Source organism: Dunckerocampus dactyliophorus, chromosome 5 (genome assembly GCF_027744805.1).
Source record: "Dunckerocampus dactyliophorus isolate RoL2022-P2 chromosome 5, RoL_Ddac_1.1, whole genome shotgun sequence".
Classification (NCBI taxonomy): domain Eukaryota; kingdom Metazoa; phylum Chordata; class Actinopteri; order Syngnathiformes; family Syngnathidae; genus Dunckerocampus; species Dunckerocampus dactyliophorus.
Genome location: NC_072823.1, coordinates 14,527,396 through 14,539,487, shown reverse-complemented (window position 1 = coordinate 14,539,487; position 12,092 = coordinate 14,527,396).

Sequence of the window (12,092 nt, the reverse complement as noted above, 5' to 3'; positions counted from 1 at the left end):
CCTCACCACGTTGCAGTTTGAATTTCACGGATTCAATCTATCACATTTTTTCAAGAATATATTAATTAATAAATCTTGCTGTTTTGTGGTGGAATATGGCCTATAATTGGAAAAAACTAACATACTTAAGCAAATAGTATATTTTTGATTGCCTAAATAGCAAAATGAAGCAAAATACAAATATAGGGCATTAAAAAAAGCATTCAAATTGTGACACTGGTCAGTCACTGTCAGGAATGTTACTGTAATGTTTTATTGAACGTTTGAATTATCTCAAAACAGGCACAGTAACAATAATTATAATAATAATCATGATAACAACACGGGCCACTGTTGTGGCCATAACCCACGGCAAGCTTCCGGCATGCATTTACAGTACCGTCGTCACTCGCAATTTTGGATTATCGCAACCTCGCTATATCGCAGTTCTTCAAATGAATTCATTAATAAATGATCGCTGTTTCATGTTAGACTATGGTCTGTTATCAGTCAAAACATATGAAATGCAAGGGATATGTAGTATTCTGGTCACTAGGAGGCAGTAATGACACAAAACATTGAGACATTACCTGACATTACATTACCTTAACACTGCATGAAGTCATGAAGTCAGCCATGGCTTCTCCGATACGAGTGAAAAAAAAAGGTTTACTCCCATCCCATGTGGAAGTGGTAAGTTTTTGGCTTCTTAAGTTTAAAAGAAATAAATCTGACACTGACTGGTTCGTTCACTAGGTTTCTCGATTGTTAGCTTGCGAGGTAGAGGCCATCTCGAGTCCCTGCAACATACGAGTTGCAAGTCATAAGCACTGCAAAAACAAAATTTTAACAAAGTAAAAAAATTCCCATTTTAAGCAACCATTTATTATTGTTTCCCTAAAAAGAAATATCATGTCTAGCAATTTTCACTTGATAAAAATAATCTTATATTAAGAAAGTATAGCTTGCCAATTGTTATGAAGATATTTTTGCCAGACATTAGTTCTTTTTTCTAATAACAAGCAAAAACTGCTTACCTAACTGTCTAAATCTATAAACGGACTCACACACACAAAATATATCTAAAGATTTGCTGATTTTGGAACAACACTGCAATTTTTATTCGAGAAAAATAATCTTATATTAAGAAAGTATAGCTAGCCGATTTTTATGAAAATATTTTTTGCCAGAAATTAGTACGTGAATACGGAGCTTTTGGCTTGTTGCCACCATATGACTTAACAATTATGCGCCATCATTTACACATTACATAAGTATACAGTGCTTTATCGCGGGGGATAGGTTCCCAAAATAAGTGAAATCAGCGAAGTACCCAACTTTATTTGTTTACAATTATTATATATGCTTTAAGGATGTAGAACCCCTCACAATACACTTTATACACTTCTCTCAGACAGGCATTAACATTTCTCTCTTGTTGAAACACTCGCAAAGTTCAAATTTCAAATAATTTTAATGATCAATTTACTAGGTTGGACGCAAGAAATTATTAAGTGACTCACGTGTATTCACTCCTTTGACCGTGCCACGCCCAGGCGCCGTTTGGCTGTAGCGTTTTGGTATCATTTTTAAATCATATTGCTCCTGCCGTCGTATTTTCCTCTACTCCTTGTACCAAAGCTGCTTCTTCTTCTTCTTCTTCTTCTTCTTCTTCTTCTTCTTCTTCTTCTATTGTTCATTGGTGGTTAACAAGCAGCTCACACAGTTAGCTAGTTTGCTAGCAATCATTGACCACAATTGGAAATAGCATGGAGGAGATTGATTGACAATGGTCTACAGCCAAACAGGATGCAGAACACAATGGGCGGGTTCTCCCCTAGCCAAGGACTGTTGCAGGTATTGTCTACTGTGGGTTCCTAATCGTACAGGCACATGAACACATACTGAGATGAGGTGGAGCTGCACACGTCTTCAACTCTCACATGAGTATACAACACCCTCTACTTGTAGCAGTAGTAAATGCAATAACAGACACATACAACAGAGCACCGATGGATCACTCTAATACACGACAACAACGCAGAACACAATGTGCGCTCATACGCTGTTAAAAAGACATGCAAAATTGCACTTTAAAAAATCTGCGAATCCGCGATTATTTTAATGTGTGCAATAGCAAACATTACACTGCTGGTTTCAAGCATACTGAAATGATTACTGAAATGCCGTGAGAATGTACACATGACATTGTAATTGCGTTTGACTAAGCAGCTTCGCCCGCACATCGAAAGCTTCTGTTATATATCTGCTATATACAGTATGCCTGTTTTGTGCTACATAACTACTGTAGTGGAGGCAATAAAAGAAGGACAGTTTGCCAGAAACAGAATTATTTCAGCAAGCATCACAGCCGATCGAGTTCTGTCTTGAACTACACTTCACAGCATGGTAGTGATAATCAACACCTGTGAATCAAATCGAATCATTTCTCTGTTTGCTAGTCTGCAATAAAGGTAAAAGTAAGGTTTAATGTTCATTTGTCCATTTCATTTGTCATTTATATGTATTTTGCTTTGTTTTCTGCACCTAAAACTATAATTGTTCTCTATAAAAATGTGTTGTGTGTTTTTTCTGGAACTGATTAATTGGATTCACATTTTTTCTTATGAGAAAAATGTATTTGATTTTCGTACCTTTCTGTTTTAACCGGGCCATAAGGAACAGATTAATGATAAAAACTGAGATTCCGCTGTATTAGAAGCATCTCTCGTGATGATGCAGTGCAGTTAACAACACTGCAAGCTACAACCAGCAGACCATTCCTATTTATGTGTGTACTGCTGAGTTGCTATATTAGTGGACTGCCTGTGTCTCACCGCTCTGCTAATGACAGTGAATTTAATTGGTACCAGCAGAACCCCCGGCTGACTGTAACTTATTTAGCCGCTGTCAGCAGGTCAAGCTACGCTGCACATAAACACATCTCATTAGTCCTCTGTCCTGTCCTTTGTCTCACACTCCAGCTTCCTGCACGGTTTATCTCCATTGATTTAAATTTCACACCATAATAAGATTCTTCCACACAGAATGGATAGGAATGAGGCTGTGATGCCATTTTTCACCCTCGCTGTGAGGTAGCAGACAGCAGAGAGGATAAATATAGATGCTAGGCATTGTATATGTATAAGGAAGGATCAATTTCCAATTCAAACAGAAGCACAATAAACACAAGGTTGATGTTGATCGCTGTTGTCACCGTATTGACCCAAATATAAGACAGCATACTACCGTCTTTTACTCAGGGTCGGAAAATGTATTCGTACAAACGGACGAGTGGCACCAAATGACTTCTCCCCATGTAAGTCGGAGCTTTTCTTCTAGTCACTCACACACAAGAGTGACCTGGAGAAATGCAGCCGCAGCACTGAGGCCTGCTGGAAAAAAGTGCCTCAAAGGTCAGGCAGTTACGAGGCTAATTTGAAAATAATAGTGATCATTGAAGCAAGAGTCATCAAACATTTATCTAGCAACTAAGAAATGTGCTTCTTTTTTATTGCAAGCTATCTAAACCTAAAACAGATTTTTTTAAAAACATTAATTTTGTCCTAAAAAAATTTTCTTCTTTCAAAAACAGGTACATGTAAATAAACATTCTACTAATAATAAAGATAAGCCATCTGAAAGCCGAATGATGAGTAATTGTATTAACAACAATATTATTTCCCCCACACACCTCTCAGTGTGCCCTAATAAGCACCATGGATGGTAGGTTTATCCGTCCCCAGTGGTGGTTCTGGCAATGTGCAAGTAACACTATGCCTGTAAATCCAGTGTAAGTCTGCAGAGGAGGGATTTATGGGCCTGCAGAGGTGAGCTTTCACGACTCCTCCTTGCTTCCTGGAGAGCTGCGTGCGTGACATGCAAATGCAATCATTTGCCGTGTCAATTATCCTTCTTGCCTACACTCTATTTGGCTGCAGCTCTGTTTGGCTGCTGATGGATAGAGAGATAACCCCGAGCTTTGTTTGATCCCTGACAGGCGCAGCTTGTCAGCCTGTGCTGGCGAAACATCCCTAATCAAAGAATCTCTTGCAGCGAGCCAGCGGATTGTGCAGGGGCGAGTGTCATTGCAGCCTTTCATGTTGTGTGGCTGAAGGGAGAAGAAGGCTGAGAAATATCTTTAGCAGGTACACTGTGCTCTTTGTTTACACGTTCGCTTAGCAGTGTGATGCACAGATGGCCAACAATTATTTCTCTGTGTGCTTCACCGCTGGTGTGCCACCAGTTTGTGTGACATTGGTGTAATCCTTTATTATTTATGACTGTCCAGGATTTTTTTTTTGTATCAAGATTGAACACAATCTGTTAAATAACACAGAGAGGAGCGCCAGGCAGCAGAGTGGAATGAAATGCAAAGAAAGCAAGACTGCACATGGAAATGAAGACGCCACACTCACTGTTAGCACTGCTCCTGAATCCAGCACACTTTAATCCCATTAACACTGACTAAATAAACCATTTGTTTTAAGCTTGCCACTGGTGCTGTTTATGCTAATAGGCTGCTCGCTCCGGGCGCTTTCACAAGACTTTTGGAGGGCACCGGCTAATAATTAGATTTAATAAGGAAGTCAATTTCTATCCTCATTTCAAATAAAAATAAAGCACTTTGCCTCTCTTAGGACAGGCTTTAATTTGTTGATTTTGGCCAAGCTTCCTTTCTCAGGGATCCTTTTTAACGCATCTGGGTCCTTGAGTGAGGACACAATACATTATGAACATTATACAGTACATATACACATTATATGCTTACAGCAAGTGAAAATGGAAGAAAATACAGAAGTGCCACAGCTCTCTACGAGATGTTGGAGTGCATTTTTTATCCAGAATGTCAAAGGTCACTGATGTGGGGCCTGAGACAATTTATCTCTGTTCTGGTTCATCCTAAAGGTGTTGGGTGGGGTTGAGGTCAGGGTTCTTAAAGGGATATGTAGTTCGGATTTTTTTTTTTACATGAAGTTGTATGACATCCCCATCAGCACTGTAGTCCAATAACAGCGATTTACCCCCCACTTGGTCTCCTAAATCCAGTTCTGGTCAGATTTCCGTGATGAAGAACGTACTTCCACTTAGTTGCTGGGGACAATTAAGTAAAGAGTTTGGCTTCTCAAAACAATATGCGTTCAAAAGACGCTCACATCTACTTGTTATCGGACTACAATGCTGATGGGGATGTCATACAACTTCATGTCACAAAATCTGATCTATCCCTTTAAGTTCTTCCACACCCAACTCATCCAAAATGTCTGGGTATCAGGACGAATTAAGGATGAGGCAGAACTAAGGTGTCTTGATAACCCTCTATCTATACAGTCCATGCAACATAATAGCTTGGATTCTTTCTCCTAGTAGTATGGCATATGTTTGCGTGGCCACTTGTTGAATGCTACCACCCCGTGATAAACTGATATATTGCTGTATTAACCAAAGGATTAGATGTCTAAAGAAAATGGATGGATAGATTAGATGTCTTGCTCCATTTTTGAGTGTGAACTATTGTAGTGTGTTGTGAAGTGGATAAAGGTGCTGCTTGTGTCCTGCACGGCCGAGCTCATCATCCCGATGGAGCGCTGGGTTCTGCTCCGCCGGGCCCCATGAGCACAAGGTTCCAGCTGGAGGAGCTTTCTGATCTGCTGTCAGACACCATACTTTTTTTTTTTTTTTTTGCTGATAACTTTCTCACAGCTCTGTATTATTCTTCTCCACTCACTCCCCCCGTCTGCTTGCTCTGCCTCAGTTTTTCAACTCAATAACGGAAGCAAGTGGCTGTCCAGAGCAGACTGCCATGCTGGCTCCTGGTGTGGGGATCATTTCCTTCAAGCAAGCGTCAGCTCTTGACAGGAGGTGGACTACTACACTTGCTTTGATAGTGAGGTGGTGTACTGCACCCTCACAAGAAGATGCAAGGCCTACGTTGTCAGAATTATCTGAAGATAATGTTCGCCATCACGAGCCAAACACTTCACACACTCCAACCCCTGCTCATTCTTGTACTTTCCTTGCACGGGCTGTTGACAACACCAGGAGACAGTCATGTGAAGACATTCCCATGCTATGTGAAAGGAATCATGAACCATGACTGAATTTAGGCACAAAGAATCTTTTTAATCACGTCAGCCATTGAGCAAACTGGATTAAAGTAACAAATAAGATCTCCTTCGTCAACTCTCACCGCTTGATCCTCTGATGGGTTTAGTGTTGAATCTTTTTAAGGCGTTTGTGTCCTAAATTATGGAACACGTCCGGGGGGAGAGTGTGGGTGGGTAGAGACTGGCTGCGAAGCAGCTGCAGTGGTGTGGTGCACCACTACGGTTGGGGATGGGTTGCATCAGAGGTTCTCAACTGGTGGATCGGAACCCAAAAATGGATTGCGGATTCATTGTGGGTGGGCCGCAGACTGAAAAATTACATTAAAATATGTAATATACAACAGCTGTCTGAGATGTGTGACTTTTTTTAAATAAAAGTGAGCAATATTTTTGTCATCTTCCTCTCTATCTTGTCATTGTCTAATCATTTATGAAATGCAGTAGATTGCAGTGAAGTTATTGCTGTGAGCCGGGTAGTATAACTAGCAAATACCAACAATTCAAAACATGGCAAATATTTACGTGCAGTAGCAAATGATTGACTATATAATAAGACAGAGTGACGTTACTGTGAAACTCAATAATTATGTGTAATTACTTACATTTATATGTTTCTTTCGGTCTCCGCGCTTCCGTCTTCTCAGTGGGTGTTGTAGCTTCGCCTTCCGCTTAGTTTCAAGAGTGGTCGGCTACCACACTCGTTTTCAAGGGGTATATACCCCTTAGCATGTACTCCTTAAGGAGAATTGGGACACCACTCGGTTCTCATTAATGTGCAAAACCTAGGAGTAAGGGGTAAGACGAGGGGTAAGGGGTTGAATTGGGATTCAGTCTAAAAATAGGGACTCAATGTACTGTACAGTATATACTGTAACTAGTACAATGGCAGCATGTAGGTAAGTGTACTTGTGGTATACTTTAAGTATACTAGAGGGATATATGTAACGGATGCCAGCCAGTACGGCCTTAAGAGCTGGCTGAACGCTGGATTGACAGATCAGGCTGTTGGCCCAATGGTCATCGCTCTCATCTCCCATTCAGAAGGTCCTGTGTTCAAGCCCTGGTGCGGGCAGTGTAAAGCAGGCAGGTTACATATACCTAGTTCATTGATAGTATATATGTGTATAGATCAGGGGTCTCAAACTCAATTTCACTGGGGGCCACTGGAGGTAGAGTCTGGGTGAGGCTGGGCCACATCAAGTATTGGGAGTAGGGCTAGGAATGCGCCATCGTACCTCACGTACCTCACGATACGATACAATTCACAATGCATGGCTCACAATAACGCTAAAGAGCCACCCTTCCCCCTGTCCATGTGATAACACCACTGTTAGTTCAGTGTTGGTGTTTACATGCCCCTGTAAGTATGGAAGCAACACTGAGCTTGCCCGGATGTTGCGGGCTGCAGTTACACTATTCTTTGATGTCTAGTTGTGGGCCGCAAGATACAATTTGGTGGGCCGTAAATGGCCCACGGGCCGCGAGTTTGAGACCCCTGATATAGATAGTGTGTACTGTATATATAGATGACTGTACTTGTATACTTTAAAGTGTACTTTTGCAAATTGAAAATAAACTTAAAATGTTCCAATTTAGTCCGAAAAGTATTAAATTAGAATACTTTCTTGTACACTAAAAGTACATGGGCTGTAGTGTACTTGCTATACTTATACTGAAGTACACTTAATCAAATTAACTTTAAGTATACTCCTTTTTGCTAAGGGAAGGACTCTATATGCGTGGAATCAGTAGACGTCAGACGACATTACTCCCCTTCCACCAGGCGATGGCTCAAACCGGGAGAAGATATGCCGAGTGTGCATTGTGATGTTCTTCCTCATTTCTGCATTCTGAGTGCATTCCAAATACTCGGGCCCATTCTTGTGGCCGGCCCGAATGCCATGCTAAAAAGTTTCAAGGTGCATTGTAAGTGGAAAAACATCCAACGGCATTCGAAAGGTATTCTAACAGCACTCTGACTGCACTGTAATTTTCTGACAGTATTCCAACTGCATTCTGATAGCATTCCAGGGAGAACCAAAATGGCAATTGCTTGCATTATTACTTTAGAGTCTATCGTCACGTTGCCGCGTGTGTGTTTACAATGCCAGCTTCATTAACAAGAATTTCATTACATTATGAAGTGAACACACACGCAAACACACACACACACACACACGCACACACGATCGCTGTTTGCTCTCACTTATTTCCCCCTGCTCCTTCATTACTGAGATGTTGTGTGACAGTGAGACAAACGTGACAAATTTCACACCAAAACTCTAAGATGACATTTGCATAACACCACAAACAGCCGGCTATTTTTATAGTCTTCTATAATCCGACTGACAGAGCACAAAAATCACATATGTAAGACTTTTCTTTATACGAAACAAATGAAATTACGCTATTACAAATCTCACATCTGCAAAAGCAGAAGCTTGTACTGTATGACCTGACCTGACTTCCGCTTAAGGTAAATGAAGGTCAGGATTCCTGCCAAAGGCGGTGTCTTTTTGTTTTGTTTCATGTCTGCATTTTTGTCCTTTGATAAGGACTTTTCATGCTGTGCTCATTGATCACTGCCTTATGAGTCACCCAGATAATACACTGGGGGCAATTCATCTTGCCACTACACACTGGCGGCCCTTTGTTGCATGGAATGTCTGCTGCTGCCTCGTCTCACCGAATGACGTGTCCATGTTATACACAAAATGTATGTGTTTATTTGGGGGTATGCATGTGCTTCTTCGCATAAACAGAGCGCTCATGTGTATGTGCAACACAAACTCTTCCTCTGCAGCATGAGCGCAAACATTTTCTGCTTCGTGAACAAGAACGTGTATGAGGGAGAAAAATGCCTCAGTCATTTATTAACTCCTGAGTCACCTTAATGATCTCCAACTACTGCACAATCCTCAAATAATATGTAGGCTCACAGTAAGTAGTGGCGCCGTATTGTTTTTCTTAAGGCGATGGTATCCAAAATATTCGGCAAGTGACTCAATTTTTATTGGCCCACGGCATATTCTAAAAATATAATGTATTAATTATTAATGAGATGTATTACTAGAAAGTAAATTACTATAAGTATATATATTAGGGCTGTCAAATGATTAAAATTTGTAATCAGATTAATCATGGTTTTCAAATGAATTAATCATGATTAATCACCATGTCACACTATCTTACCTTATATTACGTCATCATATTATCATATTACTTCATCATTTTCCTATGCATTTTAAACTAGCAAAGAGTACATTTGCAGTACAGGAAGTGAACAAATGTATTGCAATTCATGTGAAACGAATGGGGGGGGGGTAGGATTAAATTAGCTTTGCTTCTTCCTACTCCTTTTTGGACATGTAGAACTGTGAATGTATTCCAATGTAACTTTTATGCATGTTCAAAATAAATTACATTTTTTTTTTTGCGTATTTAACATATACGCATCATGGCAAGCCGCAGCTCTGTGTTGTGACGACAGATGGCGGCAGAGTGTAGCTCCCCACAGCGTCTGACGCTCTTTTAAAACTTTATTCTGACCTTAACACATCAACAGCAGTGCAATTCCAACATCGTATATGTGTCTCCAACTCCAAACCAACATGTCTCTATTCCATTTGTCATTGCAACGACACTTCCTCGTTGTCACTAGGCAAGATGCATTCACAGACACTCCGAAACATCACAACAATGTCTTTATTATGTGTGTATGTGTGGTCCAAATAAACAGAAATGCAAAAAAAAAACAATAAATGGATATTCTGATCACTCGCTTTGGAACTATTAATGCAGAATTAGAATTTGCTGCATTTAAGTATGCTCAAAAAGCCCAGAAAATTCACTCAAAACGTGAAGTCAACTTAAATGACGTGGTGTCTTTGAATGCAACCCCTCATTGCTCATAATAACGCAGTTAAAGTCTGATTCAAATATTCTGCTGTTGAAGAAACCAGTGTTAGGTAAATAGATTTTCAGACATGTATGCCATTTCTTAACTTCATTTACATTTTCAGTTAATTTGGCGCTGTTAATACATACAAATATATATAATCCTGCCCTGTCATTTAACTTTCTTTCAATAAAATACAGTAAAAATTGGCATATTTCAGACATGGTGATTAATCATGATTAATTAATGTGAAAACCGTGATTAATCTGATTACAAATTTTAATCATTTGGCGGCCCTATTTTTTATTTTCATATTTGTGTTTCTCACTTCCTTTATCAAAATGCTGGCACTTGCAACTTTTTTAGGGTCCATTGTGAGTTACTTTGCAACTGTGATTAAGAAAAACAGAGACCTGTAGCGTAACTGTTACTTAGCAAGCAACTACAGATTGAACTGCTGATGACGTCATAGATGGGCGACGAAGCTGGGGGACAATGACTTCCTGTTCCGGTTCTCATTCTAACACGCTGCTAACAGGGACATTTTATGATAGAAATACGTTACAAACACAGTTTGACTCTCGCAGTGTACTAGAAATATGCGCAGACACTGTACGCTAATCGGTAAATGTACGCAAACCGCAGCAAAATGTTTGCATCCTTTGCCGATGTTAACCGAAAAACATGCTAACCAATGTTCCACTGTATGTCTTTTAGGGCATCGACAACAGGAAGAACGACATTCATTTTAAGTAAAACTGTTTTGTGTAAATGGCCTCCAAGTAAGAAGAAAAGTTTCACAGCAGTGGTAAAGATGTGAAAACTATGAGCTGATGCTAATGGGTCCATGGTAGAAAGTCTTTGTTCTGTATGAATGTTGTGCCTAAAGTGAGTTGTTTTCAAAGTGGCAGCAGCAGTGAGGACAATCCCTGCTCTGTCAAGAATTGGAGCCACCTCTGCAAATAGGCCAGTGTGCAATGCCTAAGGCTGGGTGTTCCAGTCAGGCTATGGTTTCCGTGTAAATAAACAGTGTGGGGGTCTCACAGGGTGGATAAGCGACCCCCTCCCCTCCCCCCAATCACCACCACCACAACCCCTTGCTCTCTGGGGTTTGGTCCAGCCTTTGTTGCCTTTAATCCAAGTGTTCTCTATTGCAAAGCAGAAGGGGATTGGGGGGTTGCCTGGCTCAGATTAGGCCGACAGCTCTTGTGTGTGCTTGAGTTTCTCACACAGTTCGTACTTTTTTTGGGGAGAGGAAAAAAACACAGCCATCCCACATCCTCTTTAGGTGGCTGACAAGAATGACAAGTAGACAACTGCTGGGCACAGACCTTAACATGACACAATGACCTTTGCTTTGCCAGTATACAACCATGGCATGCTTTCACACTTGAGGCCTGGGAGAACATTACCCCACTGTGCATATGTGCATGCAGTAATAAATACCATGTAATTCCATATACTACAGCTGCATTTGTACAATAATAGCAATTTTGACATTGAACAAATGTAGCTGTGTCATATCTCCTGTATGATACAGTTAACGGAACACAGGATGTTTTAAAATTCTTTCTTAATTTCTGAGTGAATAATGATAAATCATAGTTTAAAAAAGCAGGCATATGCTCCAGGTTGGTATTAGCAGGAGGTATTGTTTAGACTACATTAGTGCTTCTTCAGGCCCTGTTTACAAGACAATGTTTTGTTTTCATTTTCATTTTAAAATGCGGTACTTCCACATGCAGACGACAACGTTATGAAAACAATCTCTGCGTACGCGAGACCACTGGAAACACCAGGAAACAGGGAAAGGTTTTCGACAAATTCGCAAATGTTTTTTACCGTTTCAGCCATGTGTCCAAACGGCACAGAAAACAGCATTTTTTGGAAAAAGTCCTCAAACAAAGTCCTCAAACTAAATGAACACTTTGGAGTGGAGTGGTCAAAGTCGTGACCTGAATCCATCCTATTGAGATGCTGTGGCATGACCTTAAAAAGGCGGTTTATTCTGGAAAACCCTCCGATGTGGTTGAATTACAACAATTCTGCAAAGATGAGTGGGCCAAAATTCCTCCACAGCGCTGTAACAGACTCATTGCAAGTTATAG